The sequence below is a fragment of the Felis catus genome, chromosome B4 (assembly GCF_018350175.1).
Source record: "Felis catus isolate Fca126 chromosome B4, F.catus_Fca126_mat1.0, whole genome shotgun sequence".
In the NCBI taxonomy this organism is placed as follows: domain Eukaryota; kingdom Metazoa; phylum Chordata; class Mammalia; order Carnivora; family Felidae; genus Felis; species Felis catus.
The window spans coordinates 14275154-14299861 of record NC_058374.1 but is presented as its reverse complement, the minus strand read 5'-3'; the positions used below and the strand labels follow the sequence as shown (position 1 = coordinate 14299861).

The following is a 24708-nucleotide window of genomic DNA, read 5'->3' as shown; positions in this document are numbered from 1 at the left end:
CTCTTATGGGCACATAATTGAGCTTTCCAGAGGCTGTGTGACCTGGGATTTTGTCACCATTTGAATGTAGAAGCAGAAATGAGAATCTAGCTGCCTTCTAGTAATACATTGAACAGATTTGCAAAACAGTAAAGCAGTGCCACTCTTCTCACGACATTTTTGGGCATAAAATATAGTCTTTGACATAAAAAGATATTTATATATAATGGTGTATCAATGTTACCATAAATTAAATGTCTTTAACATGTCTGAGTTTTAATTTCTATATTGACAAATAGGTCCCATGTAAACAAAAGCTCTCTGAGGTCCTCGATGCTTTTCAAAAGCATTAAAGCACTTCCATGACCACAACGTTGGTGACCTGCTGGAGGCATTGTCTAGCTACATTTTGTAGGAGATAGGTTATGTTTTGAAAATTCCTGATGGGGGGACGGAAACCCAGTGCCATATTCATTGCTAATGGGATGTAAGTTGCAGGTAATTTGGAAATATGTATCAAGAACTTTAACAATGTGTTAAGCCGAAATTCTGGAAATTTATCCTGAAAAACCTAGGACTGATATATGCTACATTTTCTCAAAATGTTCATTGAGGTGTTCGTACACCAGAAAAAGATAGGAGTCACTCTTATGTCCACAAAAGGAAATTGATAAAACAAGTCACGAAGCGGTGTATTCTTACAGCAGTAAAAGATGTCCACGGCAATAGGAAGTGACAAAAAAAAAACAAAAAACAAAAAACAAAAAACACCCAGGAAAACATGTAAAAAGGACTTCATCATGTAAGAAATAATACGGAATCAAATTTTTCAGATATTATCTGGGATAATGGATGCTTTTCATTTGTCATCTTTTACTTGACCGTACCTATTGGGGAACCCGCGTGGGTCAGTCGGTTGAGTGTTCAGCTTTTGATTTCCTCTCTGGTCATGATCTCACCGTTCGTGAATGTGAGCCTTGCATCAGGCTCTCTGCTGAACAGTGTGGAGACTGCTTGGAATTCTCTCTCTCTCTCTCTCTCTCTCTCTCTCTCTCTCTCTCTCTCTCTCTCTCTCTCCCCCCCTCCCTCCCTCCCTCTCCCTCTCCATCTCCCTCTCCCTCCCTCTCTCCCTCTCTCCCTCTCTCCCTGTCTCTTTGCCCCTCCCCTGATCTCTCTCTCTCCCTCTCTCCCTCTCTCCCTCTCTCCCTGTCTCTTTGCCCCTCCCCTGATCTCTCTCTCTCCCTCCCTCCCTCTCTCCCTGTCTCTTTGCCCCTCCCCTGATCTCTCTCTCTCTCTCTCTCTCTCTCTTTCAAAATACATACAAACTTAAAAATTATTAAACATTTAAAAAGGCAATAGCATAAAATGCAGCAGACTAACTACCTTTTGCAATTTGCGATTGTCAATGGGATCGATTCCTTGATTTCTCTTTCTGTTGCTTCATTATTGGCATATAGGAATGCAGCTGAGTTCTGTGCATAGATTTTAGATCCTACGACTTTGCTGAATTCGTGGATCAGTTCCAGCAGTTTTTTGGTGGAATCTTTTGGATTTTCCATATAGAGTATCAAGCCATCTGCTACGAGTGAAAGTTTCACCTCCTCCTGGCCGATTGGGATGCCTTTTATTTCTTGGTGTTGTCTGATTGCTGAGGCCAAGACTTCCGATACTGTGTTGAATAACAGTGGTGAGAGTAGACATCGCTGTCATGTTCCTGACCTTCGGGGGAAAACTCTCAGTTTTTCCCCATTGAGGATGATATTAGCAGTGGGTCTTTCATATATGGCTTTTATGATCTTGAGGTATGATCCTTCTAGCTCTACTTTCTTGAGGGTTTTTATCAAGAAAGATGCTGTATTTTGTCAAATGCTTTCTCTGCATCTATTGAGAGGATCATATGGTTCTTGTCCTTTCCTTTATTGATGTGATGTATCACATTGATTGTTTTGATATTGAATCAGCCCTGCATTCAGGTATAAATCTTACTTGGTTGTGGTGAATAATTTCTTTTTTTTTTTAATGTATTGCTGGATCTGGTTGGCTAGTATCTTGTTGAGGATTTTTGCATTTGTCTTCATCAGGGAAATTGGTCTGTAGTTCTCCTTTTTAGTGGCTTCTTTGTTTGGTTTTCGAATCAAGGTAATGATGGCTTCATAGAATGAGTTTGGAAGTTTTCCTTCCATTTCTATTTTTTGGAACAGCTTCAAAAGAATCGGTGTTAACTTCTGTAAATGTTTGGTAGACTTCTGGGCGCCTGGGTGGCTCAGTCTGTTAGGCATCTGACTTCTGCCCAGGTCATGATCCCACACTTTGTGGGTTCAAGCCCCGTGTCAGGCTCTGTGCTGACAGCTCAGAGCCTGGAGCCCGCTTCAGATTCTGTGTCTCCCTCTCTCTCTGCACCTCCCCTGCTTGCACTCTGTCTCTCAAGAAATAAATAAATACTAAGGAAAAAAAAATTGGTAGAATTCCCCCGGAAAGCCATCCAATCCTGGACTTTTTGGGGAGATTTTTGCTTAATAATTTGATTTCTTTACTGGTTAAGGGTCTGTTCAGATTTTCTATTTCTTCTTGTTTCAGTTTTGGTAGTTTATATGTTTCTAGGAATTTGTCCATTTTTTACAGATTGCCTAATTTATTGGCATATAATTGCTGATAATATTCTCTTATTATCGTTTGTATTTCTGCAGTGTTGGGTTGTGATCTCTCCTGTTCTTGATTTTATTTATTTGTGTTCTTTCCTTTTTCTTTTTGATCAAACTGGCTAGGGGGTTAATAATTTTGTTAATTCTTTCAAAGAACCAGCTCCTGGTTTCATTGAACTGTTCTACTGTTGTTGTTGTTTGTTTGTTTTAAATTGCAATAGCATTGATTTCTGCCCTAATCGTTATTATTTACCTTCTTCTGCTGGTTTTGGGTTTTATTTTCTCTTCTTTTTCCAGCTCTTTAAGGTGTAAGGTTAGGTTGTGTTTCTGAGACCTTTCTTTCTTCCTTCTTTAGGAAGGCTTGGATTGGTGTATACTTCCCTCTTATGACCACCTTTGCTGTGTCCCAGAGGTTTTGGGTTGTGTTGTTATTATTTTCATTGGCTTCCATGTACTTTTCAATTTCGTCTTTAACTTCTTGATTAGCCCATTCATTCCTTAGTAGGATGATCTTTAGTCTCCATGTATTTGTTGTCTTTCCAAATTTTTTCTTGTGGTTGATTTCGAGTTTCATAGCATTCTGGTCTGAAAATATGCATATGATCTTGATCTTTTTGTACTTGTTGAGGGCTGATTTGTGTCCTAGTACGTGATTTATTCTGGAGAATGTTCCATGTGCACTGGAGAAGGAAGTATATTCTGCTGCTTTAGGATGGAATGTTCTGAGTATATCTGTTAAGTCCATCTGGCCCAGTGTGTCATTCAAAGCCATTGTTTCCTTGTTGATTTTCTGCTTAGATGATCAGTTCATTGTTGTAAGGGGCTGTTGAAGTCCCCTACTATTTTGGTATTAGTCTCAATGAGTTTCTTTCCATTTGTGATTAATTGATTTATATATTTGCGTTCTTTCACGTTGGGGACATAAATGTTTACAATTGTTAGGTCTTCTTGGTGAATAGACCCCTTAATTATGATATAATGCCCTTCTTTGTCTCTTGTTACAGTCTTTATTTTAAAACCTAGATTGTCTGATATAAGTATGGCTACTGTGGTTTTCTTTTGGTGGCCATTAGCATGATAGATGGTTCTCCATCCCCTTACTTTCAATCTGAAGGTGTCTTTAGGTCTAAAATGGATATCTTGTAAACAGCATATAGCTGGATCTTGTTTTCTTATCCATTCTGTTACCCTATGTCTTTTGATTGGAGCATTTAGTCCATTGACAGTCCATTAATATTAAAGATATTAATTTATTGCCTTATGTTGCCTGTAGAGTTGGAGTTTCTGGTGATGTTCTCTGGTCCTTTCTAGCCTTTGTTGCTTTTGGTCTTTTTTGTTTTGTTTCATCTTTTCTCCCCTCAGAGAGTCCCCCTTAAAATTTCTTGCAGGGCCGGTTTAGTGGTCATGAACTCCTTTAGTTTTTATTTGTCTGGGAAACTCTTGATCTCTCCTTCTGTTTTGAATGACATCCTTGCTGGATAAAGAATTCTTGGCTGCATATTTTTCCAACTCAGCATATTGAATTAACCTGCCACTCCTTTCTGGCCTGCCAAGTTTCTGTGGACAGGTCTGCTGTGAGCCTGATCTGTCTTCCCTTGTAGGTGAAGGACTTTTTTTCTGTTGCTGTTTTCATGATTCTTTCCTTGTCTGTGTATTTTGTGAATTTGACTATGATATGCCTTGTTGATGGTCAGTTTCTGTTGAATCTAATGGGAGTTTTTGTGTTTCCTGGATTTTGATGTCTGTGTCTTTCCCCAGGTTAGGAAAGTTTTCAGTTATGATTCACTCACATAAATCTTCTATCCCTTTTTCTCTCTCTTCATCTTCTGGGACCCCTATGATTCAGATGTTATTCTTTTTTAATGAGTGGCCGAGTTCTCCAATTCTTATATTTGCTCTTTTGCCTTAGTTTCCCTCTTTTTTTTCTGCTTCGTTATCCTCCATAAGTTTGTCCTCTGTTTCACTGATTTGATGCATCGCTCCTGCCACTATGGCATCTATTCGAGATTGCATCTCAGTTATAGTATTTTTAATTTCGTCCTGACTAGCTTTTACTTCTTTTATCTCTGCAGAAAGGGATTCTAATCTATTTTCAGCCCCAGCTAGTATTCTTATTATCGTGATTCTAAATTCTGGTTCAGACATCTTGCTTGTATCTGTGTTAAGTCCCTGGCTGTCACTTCTTCCTGTTCTTTCTTTTGGGGTGAATTCCTTCATTTCATCATTTTGGAGGAAAAAAAAGAATAAAATAAAAAATTTTTAATTACAAAATTAAAAACAACACAAAAAAAAAATCAAATAAAGGATGCTAGACCCTAGGTGTGTTTTGGTCTGGTTGTTGAAAGAAGCTTGGTAGAATAGAGAAAAAAGGAAAAGAAAAGAAAAATAGGGGGAAAGAAGTAGGAAAATGTTGTAAAATTTTAAAAAATGAATACAATAAAAAAGAATAAAGTAAAATGAAAATAAAATAGAATAAAAAGGCTTAGCAAAAAATAAAAAATATAGGAGAAAAAATTAAAGAAAAATCTTTTTTATAAAAACAGAAAATAAAAATAATCTTTTCCTTTTCTGTATCCAAGAATAAAAAAATAATAAAAGGAAAAAAAATTGAATAGATGGACCAATGAACAGAATGAAATATGACTGAAATTACATCCAGTTTCCCTTAGAAGTCAGATTATGAAGCACTTTATAGTCCGTAAACCAAGCAGGCAGAGGGACTTGTGGTGTTCCTCTAGAGCGCAATTGGCATAGTTGGGTGGGGGCGTAGTGTGCTGCTTAATTTACTGGGGTGGATCGTTGTGGCCTGTGTACACAAGTATGCACATGCTCAGGAGAGGTGAAAATGGCTCACCAAGATACCCAGTCTCTAGCATCAGATCTTTGTGCTCTTGGCCACTGGCAATCAAGCACCCTCCTTTGTCTCCAGCTTTCATCCACTCCCCACTTCTACACTGTCCTCAATCAAGCCATCAGCCTGCCAGGTGGCACCTCCCTCCCGAATTTTATCTCAGATGGGGCTGCAGATGTCCAGAGACTTCAGCTGGGTGCCAGTCTGCTCCAGAAAAAGTCCGTGTGATCTTGTAGCAGCAGAATTTCAGAGATTATGGTAAATCCCAACACACATCTGGTGCCAGGCTTCACTGCCCCTTAACATTCTGTTCTCTTAACCCTGTTCCCCAGGGTCTGCTTGGACCTTTGCCTGTGGGGAGGTCACACAGCCTCTACCAAATGTCCTCTCAACAGGGGAACTGCCTCTCCCTGTTTGGCCTGAGGACCCCCCGAACCTCGCTGTCTGCTCCTGGGGATTTACCCCTCCCACCAGAGCTCTGCCAGGTATAGAGCTGCAGAGTTTCAGCCTCTACAGTTTCCTGTTGACAGAGTCCTAATGGTATTTAAACCTCCTCCTTTCTCCTTTCTTTCTTTCTTTCTTATTCATCCCTTGTGGGTGTTTGCATCTCATTCTTTCTCTCCAGCTGCTTTCAAGGGTAGTAGTTTTCCTATACTCTCCCTGCTGTCTCCATCCTCTCTCCATAAGCAAAAACTGCTCCCTACCCTCCACAGCTTCTCTCTTCCCCAGGTCACCTCTCTGTGCCACATGCCTGCTGAGTTCTGTGGCTCAAGTTAGGCAAATTGTTGTGTTAATCCTCTGATCAGTTTTCTAGGTATACAAGATAGTTTCATATTGGTCTAGCTGCATTTCAGGGACAAGAGAAGCAGAAAACTTCCATGCTACTCCGCCATTTTGGCTCCTCCCCCTACCAACATTCTTCTAGATGCCTCTCCTGATGCAAGGGAAGCAAAAGCAGAAATAAACTACTGGGATTTCATCAAAATAAAAAGACTCTGCACAGTGAAGAAAACAATCAGCCAAACTAAAAGGCAACCTTCAGAATGGGAGAAAATATTTGCAAATGACATATCTGATAAAGGGTTAGTATCCAAAATACATAGAGTTTATAAAATTCAACACCCAAAAAACAAACAATCTAGTTAAAAAATTGGCAGAAGACATGGATAGACATTTTTCCAAAGAAGACATACAGATGGCTAACCACATGAAAAGTTGCTCAACATCATTCAGCAGGGAAATACAAATCAAAACTACAATAGGGTATCACCTCGCACCAGTCAAAATGGCTAAAATTGACAACAAGAAACAACAGGTGTTGGTGAGGATCTGGAGAAAGGGGAACCCTCTTACACTGTTGCTGGGAATGCAAACTGGTACATCCACTCTGGAAAACACTGTGGAGGTTCCTCAAAAAGTTAAAAATAGAACTACCCTATGACCCAGCAATTGTACTACTTGGTATTTATCCAAAGGATACAAAAACATTCACTCCAATGTTTATAGAAGCATCATCAACAATAGCCAAATTATGGAAAGAACCCAAATGTCCATTGACATTAGGTGGGTAAAGGAGATGTGGTACACACACACACACACAATGGAATATTACTTGGCCATAAAAAAGAATGAAATCTTGCCATTTGCAGTGATGTGGATGGAGCTAGAGAGTATAATGCTAAGTGAAATAAGCCAGTCAGAGAAAGACAAATACCATATGATTTCACTCATATGTGGAATTTAAGAAACAAAACAAATGTACATAGGGTGAAGAGAAAGAGAGGCAAACCAAGAAAGAGACAGTTAGCTATAGAGAACAAACTGATGGTTACCAGAGGGGAGGGGGGTACGGGGATGGGTGAAATAGGTGATGGGGATTAAGGAAGGTGCTTGTTGTAATGAGCACGAGGTGTTGTATGGAAGGTGTTGAATCACTAAGTTCTATACCTAAAACCAATATTACACTGTATGTTTAACTGGAATTGAAATAAAAACTTGGAAAGAAAAAAGATGTCATGTGTTTAGGAACAAAATAAAATGTAAAAAAAAAAAACCCACCTACAAAGCAGAAGAAAACTTAATACAAACACTCCAACATGAATTAGGTTTAATCAAACAAATTGTAGAAATGTGAGAATGCCATAACTCATAAATTTAAAATTCTGAACAGAAATATATAAACAGTTGCAAAAAGCTGACAGGATACTGGAAAGAAATGGGATAAAAAGGGTCTCCTTTTCTCCACATCCTCACCAACACTTGTTATTTCTTGTCTTGTGATAGTAACTGTTCCGACAGGTGTGAAATGATATTTTGGTTCTGATTTGCATTCCCTTGATGAGTGATGTTGAGTATCTTTTCATGTGTCTGTTTGCCATCTGGATGTCTTCTTTGGAAAGATGTCTCTTCAGGTTCTCTGCCCATTTTTAAATTTGATTATTTTTTTTTTTTTTGCTTTTGCCTATTTTTTTGAAATTGGATTTTTTAAATGTTCTTTGTTTTGTTTTTTTTACTATTCAGTTGTATGAATTCCTTATATAGTTTGGATATTAACCCCTATCGGATGTCTGGTTTGCAAATATTTTGTCCCATTCAGTAGGTTGCCTTTTCATTTTGTTGATTGTTTCCTTTGTTGTGCAGAAGTTTTTTTGTTTGATGTTTCTGTTATTCTTTGAGTGTCACATATAAAAAAAAATCATCACCAACACCAAGGTCTAGGGGCTTTCTCTCTTCTTCTAGGATATTTATGATTGCAGGTCCTATATTTAAGTCTTTAATCTATTTTCAGTTAATTTTGGTGAGTGATGGGTCTACTTTGATTCTTATGCACATGGATATCCAATTTGCCAGCACCCTTTATTGAAGAGTCTGTCTTTTCTCCATTAAGTGTTCTTGGCCTCCTTGTCAAATATTTCAAATACTAGTTGACCACATATGCATGAGCTTATTTCTGGGCTCTTGATTATATTCCGTTGGTTTATGTGTTTGTTTTTATGCCAATACCATACTGTTTTGATTACTATAAATAATTTCTGGGGATATAATGTACAGCAGGGTGACTGTAGTTAAGAATACTTTATTTGAAAGTTGCTAAGAGAGTAGATCTTAAAAATTGTTATAGAAAAAAATTAGAACTGTGTGAGGCGATAGATGTTAACTAAACTTAGTAATCATTTTGCAACATAAACCATTATGTTGTTCACCTTAAACTTACACAATGTTACGTGTCAATTACCTCTCAATGAAACTAGAAAAAAATAAAATCAGAATAATTACATGCACAGATGGGCAAAAAAAAAAAATCCCTCAAAATTGGACAATAACAATATTGTCAAGGATATAGAGCAGTAATGATTTTCATATACTGTTTTGGCAGTGTAAATCTTTGCCATTCCTTTGGAGAACAATTTGGCAATATTTTATAGAGTTGAAGACATTCATACCCTACCCTCCACAAATTCCACTCCTTGATGTAGACTTTTTTACACATATATGTAAGAAGACATGTATGACTGTTCATAGAAGCATTGTTACTAATAGCAAAACAATGAAAATGACCTTAATCCCTGTAAAGAACACAGGGAGTTATAGTACACATAAATTGTATTATAGTCACATGATAGAATACAGTAGTTAAAAATCAACGAAGTAGAGATACATATATCCGCATGATGAATCTCAAAAAAGTAAATTGAGAAAAACAACTTTATATATGATACACATAAATAAAGTTAGAAATGTGTGAGATGATACTGTATCTGGCTTCGGTCGGTATTTGAGGAGGCCAAAAGCAGGGAAAGAGGAGACGCAATTGGAGAGGGAGTAAGTACCTGAAGACCTCACTTGTAATGTCTTATTCTTTAAGGGGAGCCGTGGATATGGTTAAGTTTGTGGCATTATTCTTTATATATATTTTTTTTAATTTTTTTTTCAACGTTTATTTATTTTTGGGACAGAGAGAGACAGAGCATGAACGGGGGAGGGGCAGAGAGAGAGGGAGACACAGATTCGGAAACAGGCTCCAGGCTCTGAGCCATCAACCCAGAGCTTGACGCAGGGCTCGAACTCACGGACCGCGAGATCGTCGTGACCTGGCTGAAGTCGGACGCTTAACCGACTGCGCCACCCAGGTGCCCCTCTTTATACATTTTTATGTTAACTATTTAAAAATGTATTTAAAGGAGCAGCTTTTAGTTGTCTATACTGAACCATCAGCTGCTGCTGAACAACCTCAGATGAAAATGTTTTTAATCGTTAAAAAATATTTATACATTAATAACTGGGCTCTCTCTTCCAGTGAATGGATTTTTTTTTTTTTTCTGGTATCAGAGTCATGGCTGGCAAGTAGAAAGAGACGACCTTGGTAAATGAGGGAACACAGAGGTGTGGGGTTGGGAAGGCAGCATTTCCAGGGGAGGAAAACCACCTTGGCAAGCGGAAGTGTCTAATGGCAAAAATAAAGAAGGGGCTGAAGATAAGCAACATGGTTATAACAGAGAATCCAAATACACAATCCCCAACCATACAAACAAAATGCCATTTATTTTTTTAAAAAACTGCACAGAAGAGGGCACTCTTGATCCAAGAAATAGAGTAAGCAACCAAACACCTTGGTCCCAGTAGAATGATCTGTTATTGCTGGTCAGGAAGTCAACACACTTTATCATAAGCAAGAATAAAGGTAATACACAGAGTACAGAAAGTATAAATCATGCTTTTTCAGCTTATGAAAATGCTATTTTTTTCTTTTAATTTTTTTTCAATGTTTACTTATTTTTGAGAGAAAGGGTAGACAGAGCATGAGCAGGGGATGTTTCCCTCTCTCTCTCTAGAGAAACACAGAATCTGAAGCAGGCCCGAGGCTCCAAGCTGTCCGCACAGAGCCTGACGCGGGGCTTGAACCCATGAACATGAGATCATGACCTGAGCCGAAGTCGGATACGTAACTGACTGAGCCACCCAGGCGCCCCATGAAAATGCTATTTAAACTCACAAGGCAGAAGCTAACTTAATACAGCACTGCAACATGAATTAAGTTTAATCCGACAAATTATAGAAATGCAAGAACACTGTAACTCACAAATGTAAAATTCTGAATAGAAATAGTTGCAAAAAGAGCTGGCAGAATACTGGAAAGAAATTGAGTAAAAAGACAATTATTTCAAAAGTGACTACAAGTAAATTATGAGATAATAGATGCAAAGTATTTAAATGGATACAAATGACAGGAATAAAAGAGCTAATAACTACCATTTGAAATTACCTATGCAAATTTCACTGAAATAAAATATGAAACAGTGTACCAAAACAATCTATCATAGGACCCAGAATATTAGAATTTAAAGGTTAAAAAAAATTAAAACCCTCTGGACCCACAGACAAGGTAACAAGTCATTTATATAGGAAAGTAAGTCAGAATGGTGTTGGAACTTTTTAATAACAAAATACGAAGCAAGAAAACAGTAAAGCAAAATTTTCAAGGAACTTAGGGAATGCAGATACAACAATAATTTATCTCCTGTATCAAAGCAGTCCTACAGATGCAAGAACTTACAAAATACTGTAATTGTGTACCTTGCCCGAGTAATCTATTAATCAAGAGTCAGCAAACTATAGCCTACCAGTCTGGTCAAACAGCTGCCATCTGTTTTTGTAAATAAAGTTTTATTGGAACACAGCCATCCTCCGTTTGTATGTATTATGTGTGACTGTTATGTGCAACACCAGCAATGTTGAATTGTTACAATGGGGACTGTATGGCCCATGGAACTACAGACATTTACTTTCTGGCCCTTCACAGAAATTTGCCATTTACTATACTAGAAGCTGAACTTCATCCAACCAAGGGATGATTGGGGAAATTTGACAAAAGGACTGGTAGGGAGCTTAGAATGTTTTTAATTGCAGTTCTAAGATTACAGAAAGGGGAGGAGGGATTAGGGTGGAAGATCAATATATAAGTGAATGTTCTGATAAAGTAGAAATAAAACGACTTGGTTTTTTTAGAGTTTATTTATTTTGAGAGAGAGAGACAGAAACATAGAATGAGCAGTGGAGGGGCAGAGATAGAAGGAGAGAGAGAGAAGCCCAAGCAGGCTCCATACTGCCAAGGCAGAGCCTGACTTGAGGCTTAAACCCACAAACCGTGAGATCATGACCTGAGCCGAAACTAAGAGCTGGACAGTCAAATGACTGAGCCACCAGCACCCCAAAACATCTTCTTTTTAAATGCAAGAAGGAAGCAAAGGGAAAATAGAATAAGTTTACTGATTTCACATAGATAATAGATGTGTGTCTAAGCATATTAAACCTGACCAAGCAAAGAGTAGAAGCCTAATTAAGGAATTAGAAGGCTGAGAAAATTATATCAAGTGTGAAGGTAACTGCTAGGACAAAGCTATAAACATTCCTAAATAACAAAAGATTCAAAAAAAAAAAAGAGAGAAAAACAGTTCTACCACATAGTGAAAACACATGATAAAGATGACAGAATAATATGATTGATCAGAGACCAAACGTGCTGTTGTAACAATAAATGTAAATGGGCTCAAACCACCTATTCAAAGAAAAAGATCTTTAGACTGCCATGCAAAGCAAAATCAAACTCTGTGCTATGTACAAGAGACAATAGCAAAAGTCAGAAGAAGGAAATGGAAGTATGCTGTTGTAAGGTTCTTAAATTTTACCTAAAACTGAACAGCACATTAAAAGGATCATACACTATGATCAAGGGGGATTTATCCCCAGGATGCAGTGATGATTCAATATATGGAAATAAGTCAGTGTGATACACCACATCAACAGAATGAAGAATAAATCAAGTGATCATCTCAATAGATGCGCAAAAAGCATTTGACATCCTTTCATTATAAAGATTCTGAACACATTAGGTATAGAAGGATCGTACCTCAACATGATAAAGGCCATGTATGACAGGGCCACAGCTAATATCAGACTTAACAGTGAAAAGGTAAAAGCTTTTCCTCTTAGATCAGGAACAAGACAAGGATGCCCACTCTTGTCATTCTATTCGAAATAGTTCTGGCGTCCTAGCCAGAGCAGCTAGGCAGAAAAAAGGAGATAAAAGACATTGAAATTGGAAAGGAAGAAGTAAAATTGTCTGTTTTCAAATAACATGATCTTATATACAGAAAACCCTAAAGACTCTACCAAAAAAACTCTTGGAACTCAGAAAAGCTGCAGGACATGTAAAAACCAGTTGTGTGTCTATACCCTGGCAACATACTATCCAAAAAAGAAATTAAAAAAAACAATCCCACTTACAGAATAAAAAACAATAAAGTGCTTAGGAATAAATTTAACCAAGAATACAATTTGAAGATAGACTGTGATAAGTTAAAAAAATGCATATTGTAAATTCTAAAGCAACCACTAAAACAATAAAACAAAAACATATGGCAATAGTGGAGATACACAGAATATTTTTTAAAATAGTCTATGAATTCAGGGAACCTGGGTGGCTCAGTTGGCTAAAATAGTCTATTAATTCAAAATTAAAGGAGAAAACAGGCAAAATGGAACAAATCACAGAAGGGGCAAAGTGAAAATAATTGTAGATTCAATTTAACCACATCAACCATTAACTTAAAAACAAGTGCAGGGGTAGAATGGCATCTCCTGAAAAGCCCTTCTAGCTCAAGTGATAATAACAGAATAAAGTGACAGAATTTAGTACTTTAGAAATATAAAAATCACTTATTGAAGAGCAATCTTGAATGCCTATTATTTACTATCAATAAGGAAATTTCTTTACATGTTTCAGATTCCTATACGTGTGTGTCATTTGATCATATAAATCACTTAGATGGTAATGCAAATTAACATACCTTCCAGTGAATCATGAATCTTTTGGCTCCATTTGGCAAAATAAAGGGAGTTTACCTCCTGCCCAGGAAAAGCAAATCAGCTTAAAAATTGCATCACTGTTTTGGTATACGTAGTTCATAACTTTTTCATTATTAAGGAGAAAATGCAAATGTATGTAACATTACATACATCAAGTAACCTGTCTGAACTCCATTGGGTACATTTTAATGGAAATCTTTATTATGTGGAAAATGTGTTCAAGTATAAAGTGATTGCTTGTTTTTCCAAAAAGAAAGGCTAAAAAAGTTTTTATGGGCTTGATTTTGACAATTTGAATATATAAACTTTTATGAAATAGTTAAGTATCTATAACATTTAGTAAGTACATTTCATATGCACATTTAAAGTGATATGAATGTTAATTTAGAAATCACCTTTAGGGGGCACCTGGGTGGCTTAATTAGTTAAGCATCCAACTTTGATTCAGGTCATGATCTTACAGTTCGTAAGTTCAAGTCCCGTGTCTGAGTTTAAGGCCCGTGTCAGGCTCTGTGCTGACAGCTCAGGGTCTGGAGAATGCTTCAGATTCTGCATCTCCTTCGCTCTCTGCTTCTCCCCGACTCATGCTCTATCTCTCTGTCTCTCAAAAATTAAAAAAAAAAAAAAAAAAGAAATCACCTTTCAGGGAATATTTTTATCTAAATAGTTCACAGCAGCTTCAATCTCAGTGTCTTCATGATCACTAGAGACACTATGCACATCATCTTCAGATTTTCCTGAGCACACAGTTTTTACTCCTTCTGAGTATTAGATAAATGCAGCTTCTTCATATACATATAATGTTGGTGCTGGAAAACTTTCCCCAACATCCAAGTATCCATTGTAGGAATGCAGACAATACTGACTCCATCTTTGGCCCGCCATTTTGTTCATGTTTGCTCATTGACCCCTCTTAGAGGCCCCTTGGAGATTAATACATACTTTAGAAATGCCCATGAAGGCTGAGATTAGGGGAAGCTTGTTTTGGCCTTACATGAATTTGTTAAAGATAACATTCTTCTCCTTCCTGATGAGCAGTGGTGACCAAGATCTAGTTAAAGGTTTGCTGCCAGTTAGATGCACGCAAGCCCTTTGAGGTGCATGTGAACCCTTTGATCTCATGACAGTGCCCTTCTACATGTCCTCTTGCTCTACATAATCTCTGGACTAAGGTCTGGATTTTGCAAAGAATAGCTGTGCACCTGCTGTAGATCATTGCCCACCTGATGCCCTGTCAGTAGTTTACCCTGAATAAAATTTTGTGTAAATGGCTTTTTGGTCTCAAAGTGCCTTCTCAGTTCGGGGGATATTTAGTTCATCCCCGACTTCTAACATCCATTCAGCTAGTATTAGGATCATTTCTATTTTAAAAATTCAACTTATATGTATAGATTTGTATTCTCCACAATTTTAACACTTGCTATGAGGCTTTCAAATTGATCATAAATTATTTACAAATATATATAGTCTTTGCAAATGTGAGGTCATCAACCCTAGAGTAATGACTGTTTTGCTTCTTTTTGCATTTTTTGGTATTAGCTTTGTCAGTTGATCTCTATAAGCAACCAAAACTAACACCGATTGAGAGCCTTTTAGGGTAACATGTGTTTTCTAAAGAGGACTTTGTTTTTCATGATAAAATAATTGAGAGAATACTAATAATATGAGAGACTTCATAGGAATGTAAGCACAAGTTAAAATCTTTTTGGGGGAAAGATAATTTAAAAAAAAATTTTTTTTACATTTATTTATTTTTGAGAGACAGAGACAGAGCACATGTGGGGGAGGGGCAGAGAGAGAAGGAGACACACAATCCGAAGCAGGCTCCAGGCTCTGAGCTGTCAGCACAGAGCCTGACACAGGGCTTGAACTCACAAACTGTGAGATCATGACCTGAGCTGAAGTCAGATGCTCAACCGACTGAGCCACCCAGGCGCCCCATGGGGGAAAGATAATTTTTGAAGAAAAACTCTTTGCCTTCTATTTGGGTGCTTTTCTTAATAGTTGCTAATTTAAAGATTAAAAACAAAGGGACTAATTAAAATTTTTCTTTTGAGGAATATTTGTACTTAAAGCCACCTTCCCACTAACCAACCCCATTGTCAACAAACTCATTGACAAGAGATCAGCATTAAATGAGAGTTTCATAGGTATCTACCATTTTCTTGGTAGGAAAACACTGGAGTCATCTTTTAAGCAGTGAAGAACCTTAGTAGAGCATACCACAGTTTGGTAAAAACTACACAGCAAGTGAGTTACTTTTCTGAATATCATTTTTTTTGGCCATTGAAGAGTCTAGAAAAATCCATTGAATTCAGCATTTCTTTAAAAATAATTCCAGGGGTGCCTGGGTGGCTCAGTCAGTGAAGCACCTGACTCTGGATTTCAGCTCAGGTCACGATCTCATAGTTCCTGAGTTCGAGCCTTGCATCGGGTTCCATGGTGAAATCTTTGAGCCTGTTTGGCATTCTCCTTCTCTCTGCCCCTCCCCAACTTGCTCGAGTGCACTCTCTCTCTTTCTTTCAAAAATATATAAATAAATGTAAAAAAAAATCCATATTTTTAAAGTCCAGGAGCCCTACTTCAATCTATTTAAAGTATTTTCATCCTAACAAATATGTTAGGACAAGAGTGGGTATAGGTTTTGCAGTACCTGAAGCCTCCGTAATTTGCAGATGTGGGGGAATTCTTTAAGAAAAAGAATACAAATTTGTGAATACAAAATTAAGTGCAGAACCTTTGATAATTAGTTTCAAGGTAAAAACCATCTTCCTTTGTGTTGGGAATGGGGGTGGGAGCTGCCTTTCGCTTAGAGTGATGTCAGTCTCAGTGTGTCCTCAGAGCCTGCTGATGGGATACCTGGAGTGCACAGCAAACCCATGGCCAAGATCTTGTAAGAAGCTTGAGGTTGGGAGGTGGTTCCTGTGGCTGCTGAGCCTGGACAGTTAGTAGAACTGCTCTCTCTTGAGTTCTTGACTGACTGCCTACCATCCATTCATCCAACCTCTTCTCTCTACCTAGAGACAGAATCAAAGGCCAATAAAGACTGACTTTGCCTAGGGTGGCCAATCCTCTAGGTAGAACCCTTCTACCTGAACTTTCTTTCTCTTTATCTTCTCCCTCTTCATTTTTGGTTTAAATTATAGAATTCTAAAACTTCAAAATTGAGACTGATCAGAGAAATCACTTAATCCACTCTAGCAACCTAGTGACTAAGGCTGTAGCAACAAAGAGACCTGAGTTTAAGTCCTGGCTACACGCTGTCGATGTGATGTTACCATAAATGAGTGCCTTAAAGTCTGGATGTCTTCACCTGTTAAACAAGGGTAGTAAGAATGTCTTCCCCAGGTGCCTGGGTGGCTCAGTCAGTTAAGCCTCTGACTCTCAGTTTCGGCTCAAGTCATCATCTCACAGTTTGTGGGATCGAGTGCCCCAGGTTGGGCTCTGTGCCGACAGCGTGAAGCCTGCTTGGGATTCTCTCTCTCCCTCTCTGCCCCTCCCCTGCTCATGCTATTTCTATCTCTCTCAAAATAAGTAAATAAAAAATTTTTAAAAATGTCTTCCCTACACTTGTGTTAAATGTATCAAAAATGCTGAGAATGGTTTTAGGCACACACTAAGCAAAATGTTATTATTTGACAGTTGAGGAAACTGAGACTCTCGGATGTTAAGTCACTTGCCCAAGATCACCCAACAGTTAGGGACAAATCAGACATTAAGAGCACAAATTTTATTAATCCTAAAAGCTACTTCTCCACTTGCTTCTTTTCCCATATTCTCAGCATCAACAAACAAATGGACAAGGAAGCGGCAGGAAGCGGGAAGCTTTGGGCCAGAGAGTCTGGGACAGAACCTCTTCCTGACTTTGGTGCATAACCTGAACCTTGCTTCCACCTCTCCTAATCCACACAAATGCTTTAGCCAAATCCTGGATTTAGACTTTTATGTTTAAGTCACCACCAAGGTCAATATCATTTTACATAGTGAGTAGTCAGTGCCATTTGTAATACCTTGAACTTGGGGGCAATGGTCACCAAATGGGACTTGTGTGAGAAGTCCCTTTCAGCCTAACAAGACGACCTTACAAAGGCAGAGTGTTGGAGCACCTGGGTTGGAGGAAGAACCAGGTCGTACATGGAGTGGTGTACCTGACCATCCCAGTTTTATCTCTCCTCTCTGTGCTGTGAAGAGATGCTACAGAATTGCTTGTCTCAGCCACCTGTTGGCCAAGCCGAATTAGTACCTCCATGGGGGTCAGCTTTGTGCCCCAAGGGCGACCAGATTTCTTTTTAAATCTGTTGACTGTATTTACTCCTCCACACCCTGTTTAAAAGAAAAATAAGCAGAAGAGGAGAAAGAAAAAGGATTAAAGCAACAGAACTGAGGTAATCCAAGAATAAGGGTTCTTATTCAAATTTGCTGCAGTTCATATTTGATAACCACTAAGTCCTTGCATTAACCAGACCTCCAGCTAGTTTACAGAAAGACGAAGATGCAACATATCTAAATTCTAGCAACTAAACAACCCTGCTGGCAAACCAAGCAGAGAACACTCAATACCCACTAGAGAATTGGGGTAAAAATGGGTATTTGTTTTTAAAACAGAAATATCTTGGTTTCCTAAGTATTTATAGAGTTGTTCTCTCTTAAATCTTTTTTTTTCAACGTTTATTTATTTTTGGGACAGAGAGAGACAGAGCATGAACGGGCGAGGGGCAGAGAGAGAGAGGGAGACACAGAATCGGAAACAGGCTCCAGGCTCCAGGCTCTGAGCCATCAGCCCAGAGCCTGACGCGGGGCTCGAATTCACGGACCGCGAGATTGTGACCTGACTGAAGTCGGACGCTTAACCGACTGCGCCACCCAGGCGCCCCTCTCTCTTAAATCTTAAGGAAGAAGTAGGATGTCTAAGAAAGGCCTCACTACAGTGCCAACTTTCCAATTTTGTAAGTTGCAAATGTTCTGAAAAGAGAGGAAATAATACCTCCCAGACACCAAAAGATCTGTCATTTGTAAAGGCTTTTATCCAGTTATCTTCCAGGAGCTCCTCGAATCCCAAGAAGTAATCGTGTCAGGGCCACGGTTTACTCAGCTGTAAATCTCAGAAATGTCCCTGGGAGGGGCGTCTGGGTGGCTCAGTCCATTGGGTGTCCAACTCTTGATTTCACCTCAGGTCGTGATCCTGGGGTTGTGGGATCCAGCCCCGCGTGTGCTGTGATCAGGGCTCCTTGCTGAGCCTGGAGCCTGCTTGAGATTCTCTCTCTCTCTCCCTTTGCTCCTCTCCCCTGCTTGTGAGTGCTGGCTCTCTCTCTCCCTCTCTCTCTCTCTCTCTCTCTCTCTCAAATAATGATTAAGAAAACAAAAGAACGCGAAGAAGAAGAAATGTCTTTGGGAGCCAGAGTGTGGTGCCACCAAAGGGACAGAAAGCTTGAACCGAGGAAGGAAATTCACCGAGGGGTAGGGAAGCCATCTGTCTCCCTGAGTCTCAGTCAAATGGTCCAGAGCTGTCGTAGAAACCACCCTCAGAGAAACCTCCCGGATGACTCACTAGGATTTCCCTGCCTGTGTGTGCAAGTACCTCCATGATAGGAAACGCAGGCCAAGGTGGCTCCTTCTAGCAAGGGAAATCGGCAGTCGGGGAACATTACAAAGGCTCAGTAAAATTAGGCTAAATTCCTTCAGCTCTTTCTCATTGAAGTGGGTAAAACCCTTCTTTCTGATGACATGTCTTTTGACCCCACACAGCTTGTGATTCATGATACTTGGAAAGATTAAACATTTACCCAGTGTTCGAGTGTGCTCAACAGACATTTCCTGAGGCCCATGATCGAGGTCCTGGGGGCATTTCTCGACATTATCTCCAGGTAAGAATGGTAGTGACTCTGACCCCAAGAGAAAACTACCAGAAGCATCTACTTGATTGGAGTCCCAGAGGGGAAAAGAGAGGGAATCTGGTAGAGGCAATATTCAAGAGGTAATGGTTTGGATTTTTTCAGAACTGATGAATGACATGAGTGCAAATTCCAAGCAGAATAAATTAAAAAGAAATCTGCATATAGATGCATTATAATGAAATTGCAAAGCAGTAAAGATGAGGGACAAATATTAAGAGCAGCCAGCAGGGTGAGGAGGTCGGCTTGTCTTGGAAGGAACAGCAGTCAGACTCACAGAAAGCTGGAGGGGGCGTAAGGATCTCCTAAAGCGCCGAAAGAAAAAGTACCACGTTAGAATTCACAAGGCAACTGTTTTTTCTTTTTCTTTTTTTTAGTTTTTGAGTAAGCTATAGGCCCAACGTGGGGCTCGAACTCACAGCCCCAAGATCAAGAGTCACATGCTCACTGAGCCAGCCAGGCACCCCTCAAGGCAGCTTTTAAGAAACAGGGTAAAAAATAAAGACATTTTCAGATACGTTAAAAGTAAGTTTATCACCAGGAAGACACTCATTAGATGCAATTAGAAAAATTTTTTTAAATGTTTATTTAGTTTTGAAAGAGAGACAGTGTGAGCAGGGGCGGGGGGAGGGGAAGGGCACAGAGAAAGGGAGACAGAGTCCAAAGCAGGTTCCAGGCCCTGAGCTGTCAGCACGGATCCCAATGCGGGGCTCAAACGCACAAACCGTGGTACCATGACCTGAGCTGAAGTTGGATGCTTAACTGATGAAGCCACCTAGACCCCCCTCATTAGATGAAATTTAAAAAAAAATTTTTTTTAATGTTTATTTATTTTTGAGAGAGACAGAGACAGAATGCGAGCGGGGGAGGGGCAGAGAGAGAAGGAGACAGAATCGGGAGAAGCCTCCAGGCGCCGAGCTGTCAGCACAGAGCCTGACACGGGCTTAAACTCGCACACTGTGGGATCGTGACCGGAGCCAAAGTCTGACACTTAACCAACTGAGCCACCAGGCGCCCCCAGAGGAAATTGTAAAGGAAATCCTTTGGGCAGAAGGTAAATGATCCCGGGTGGAAGATTTGAGATACAAGAAAGGCTGATGAAGACAGTGGCAAATATGTTGGCAAATGTAAATGAAGAGCGACCGCAAGACTTAGGAATTGTGATGTCTAGTGGGCCTTAAAATATATATGGAAGTAAAATGCCAGATAAACATAATGTGTAAGTCAGGAGCAAGTAAAGGAATGTCCTTTTATTATTTATCTTTGAGGTTTCATTACATTTAGACTTAATAAGTATGCATGTTTTAATTTGTAAGGCACGTCCTTAAAAGAATAGAAACACCCCATAAGTCAAACACGTTGGAAGAGAAGAATGATCAGTCACGCGGCAGGAAAATACAAATGTTGCTGGCAGGTGGGGTCCGAGGACTCGGGGTGGGGGGGTGGGGTGGGGTTCCCGCAGCACCGGCCTGGAGGGGGGGGGTAGAAATCAAACACGAGCCAGCAGGAGGTGAAAGCAGGGTTCACTGAAGGCATAGGGAGAGTGCAGGTGCGGACAGGGTGTCTGGGAGACACAGGAAAGGAGGGAGTCTCCTCTTTGCTCAGGGCCTGGAGTGTTTACTGAGGCTGCTGGTCTGGTGCATGTGTCCCCTCAGGCATCCAGGAACCGGTTAGCACAAAGACCAGGGTCCAGGCGTTCTTCCTTGGAGCCAGGGGGTCTTGGCGTTGAGATGCATATGATGGCTTTCTCTGGGCATTCTCACCTGGTCCTTCCTTCGCTGTTACCTGTTCTAGAGTCATCGAGAGAAATCATTCATTCCTTGTATTCCATTGTCAGGAGGTCATACGCCATTTGCGCTATAAGGCAAATGAAGTGGGGGTCAGGTCCGGGCAAGAATGGAAGCAGGAAAAGGAGCACAATAACCCATCCCCCCTCCCCTCCTGCCACCGCCCTGGGTCCCTTCAGTTTGTCTGTCTCAGCCCCGGGCAGGCGACAACAAAGAAGGGCATGGAGAAAGCAGTGGCCGGAGAATAGGCTGAGAGAACAGCGAACGCCACAGCCCAGCGGAGAGGCAGCGTGTGGTCAGAGAGGAATCGAAAAGGATGTATTTGGCTGGAGGGCAGAGCATGGCCAGCAGGTGCTGGGGGAAAGAGCAAAGAAATGAGTAGAAGGCAGGGCGAAAGCGACCTTGTCAGCAAGTGATTGGAAGCACTTTGGACTTGATCTTAAGAATGACGAGAATCCATCGAGAGGTGTGAGGACCAGAACTGCCTTTCAGAATGGTGGCCCAGGGGACGAGAGAGACAGCTAGGAGGCTGATCCAGGAGAGGAAGGATGGTGACATCAGCAGACACAGAGCCCTGACTGAGGGCCAGGCTTTGACCTAAATATGTGTCAGGTCTTCACATTTTCAGTTATGTGGGCCCTATTCACAAAAGTGAGGAAAATATTGCCATTATTATCTGCATTTTGGAGCTGAAGATATGAGGTACAGAGAAATTAAATGTGCCAAAAAAGATACACACGGGTAGGGAGTGGACCCACGCATTGTGGCTCCAGAAGTTGTGCTCTCAGGCCCCCGTGCGTCCGTCCCTCCACTGAGTCACGGGCTAAGGTTGGCCGTTTACCGGATGTGGGGAGTGTGGGGGGAGGAATCAGGATGACCCCCAGCTTTCCAGCTCGGGCAGCTGGGTGCATGGTGATGGCCTCCCCTGAAACAGAAAACACGAGAGGGGGACCCAGTGCTGTTTTAATGGGGGTTGCAGACCATCTCCCCTAAGTCTACCCACAGGCTTACTGAGAGTCAGTGGGTTTCAGGTTCAAGGGGAGCAGAAAGCAGCCTAGGACAGAGCGCAGGGACCACTAGTATTTAAGTGGCAGGCAGGGAAAGAGAAGCTGCAAAGGGGGCTTGGCTGCGGAGGCCAGGACAGTAGGAGGGTCAGCCTGTGTCCCACGTGCCGGTGTCGGGGAGCAAGGACTTCTGTCTCCTCAAAGGTCCTTCCAACAGGACTAAGAATCAAATTGACCTGTGACACATTAACAGGAGAAAATCAAATTTAATAGGTGTACATGCAGGGAATCCGCACAGACAACAGAAATTGCAAAGACGGGGAAAATGAGGTGTCTGTGTCCCTCTGAACTAAGGAGAAGGGGGCAGGGGTCTGGACCTCAGAGGAAACGAATGCACTTCCCAGGGCGACGAGCACATGTTTGCTAATTCGATGTTTGCCCTGCCATACAGATGGGTCACCCAGATAAGATTTGTCTCTGTTACTAACCCTGATTCTGGGAAAGACCCCCAATTTAGGTTCCTGTGTGTGGTTAAGGGAGGGACAGAAGTTACTCATGAGTCCATAGCATCTCAAGCGCCTTCGGCTCAAAGTAATCCACATGCCAAAGTGGCACATTTGGGGGGGGGGGCTGTCCTGAACCCCTTCACTGGACACCAGATGCAAACATAAGTGCAATTAGGAGGGCATCAGATGGGTGTCGCAAAAGTCACCTCCAAGTGCACCTTTCTAGGGCGATTTTAAAACTCCGGCTTTTCTGCGAGCTGCTATTCCTCAATCAAGAGGCTGACGGTTTTTGCAAGACTTGAGCGGTAACGCTACAGACGCCGGGAATGATTGGGTCCATCACTCCCTCTGTCTACCCTTCCAGAGACTTCTCTCACATCCCACCCTCTCTCCTGACATCTCCCCAGCACCGCTCAAGTTCCCCATGTCTCCCACTCCCAAGGGTTGGGCAAAGCCTCTCCTGGTCCATCCTGGCCGTGTTCCTGGACATTAGCTCGTTGCCTTGTTGGTACAGAAGACAGCACTTGGAAGCTTGGTCGGAGTTGCTCCCGCAGAGCAGAGAACAGTGCTTACAACAAGGTTGAGGTTTAATGCCCCCCTCCCACCCTGATGTAGAGATTCCGGGCCAAGGAGAGGATAGGGTGTAGGATTTCCCATACCATCCCTCTGCCCTGCTGAGACGCACCCTGGCCTGTAGACGGCTCAGGGGAAATGGGTTGAGTATTGTCTAAGAGGCCATCAGGGTATCAGTTCAGCCGGTGTATATGCCCTGCCCAAACTGTTACACTGACGGCTCGTCATGTATAGCTCTTGCTGTCAGTTATCCTTTGGGGGTTTGACAGCCCAGGAAATAGCCGGCACCATAATTAAGCATAAAGACAGTAGCACGACTTGAACGTACAGTTCTCAGCCTCTGGACCAGGCCTGTTGAGAGCTTCCTCTGCACGTCTTTCTCAGCCGACTTGTTACAGGCAGCGTAGTGGTGCGCAGAAGGGGTCTGGGCTAAGCCTAGCACCTCGGCCATGGTGAGGCCTCGGGCGCGCCTCACATCTCTGTGGGCCTGGATTTCTTCGGCTGTGGGGCTACAGGTCCTCTGAGGCTTGTTTTAGTTTGAATACCCTTTGATTTCGTGGCTTTCCGAGTCGGAAGATGGTGTGCTCCGAACCTGTGCCCCCTTCCCCACCATGAAGTCAGTTCTGCCTCTCTACTCCCTCCTGGGGTCCCAACGCAGTATGGCAAAAAGAAAGCACGAAATGCTTTTGACCGGGAAGAACTGGGACACGGAAGGTGGCGGTGTTGGCGCCATTCCCGGGATTTGGAGCGCCACCATCGCAGCAGACTATACTGTCCTTGCTCTGTGGCTTTCTTTCCTCATTTTTCTTCTCCATGTTCCCAGAAGAGCCGTCCCGCACTACATTCTCTCCTAGCTTCTACCTGATGCCTCCTTCTAGCAAGTTCAATGAACGACCCCTACTTTTCAACTCTCAGTGCTTCACTTTGGAAAACTGACCTGCGGTCTGAGACACCCCGTGATTTCAGCAAAGGCCGCAGTGGTGCCCACTGTGGGCTCCCAAGGTGGTAACTTGTTAGTCCTTCATGGAGCACACCTGCAGGACCGAGATGGCAGGACCACGAGCTCCGTCCTGCCTCGGCACATTCCACCATGGGCTAGTCTTGCTTCGCCACCATTAGACTCCAGTACCATTAGATTCCCCCGTCCCCCATCACTGTATTCCCTTTTCAGGTTCCTTGGTGTCCATTGTTACCCACCAGAGAAGTTCTAATCATGTTGAACTTCAAAAAGGATAGAGTCTTCCCTTTCTTCCTAGGAGGTGCCTTGGATCCTACAGAACTTTCTCTACTTCTTTGTCTACTAGCAGTTTTGCATGCTAAGGATTATTAGGAGAGGCTTCCTTCCTTGGGTTATAAAAGGTCTACACTCACCAGGACCAAAGTGTCTATCTGCCTCCGATCAACTACCTAAGAGGGAGAAGCCATTCGTGCGCTTCAACAGACAGCAGACTCCCATCCCCAGCAGCTTTTTCTAGAGTCCCATCCCACCTGTGTCTCTGTCTCCTTTCCTATCTTCCCCTCCCCCTCCCTTTTCCTCCCCCTCCTCCCTCCTCCCCCACCTTTTCTTCTTCCTCCTCTTCTCCAACCCTATCTCTTACTATATGCATAC

The 24708-nt window shown here is 41.5% G+C and overlaps 1 protein-coding gene across 3 annotated transcripts in view; it reads left to right on the top strand.

Moving 5' to 3' along the window:
* The window catches only part of DCLRE1C (DNA cross-link repair 1C), a 95771-nt gene that overhangs the window by 5699 nt on the left and 65364 nt on the right, over window positions 1-24708 (top strand). For 2 of the 3 annotated variants that reach the window (XM_045060917.1, XM_045060918.1), the window contains one exon: window positions 19084-19202. The gene's annotated coding sequence lies outside the window, so the exon portion shown is untranslated. Of the gene's footprint in view, window positions 1-18767; window positions 19203-24708 lie in introns of those variants that run through there. The other variant, XM_045060919.1, reaches the window with a different exon arrangement.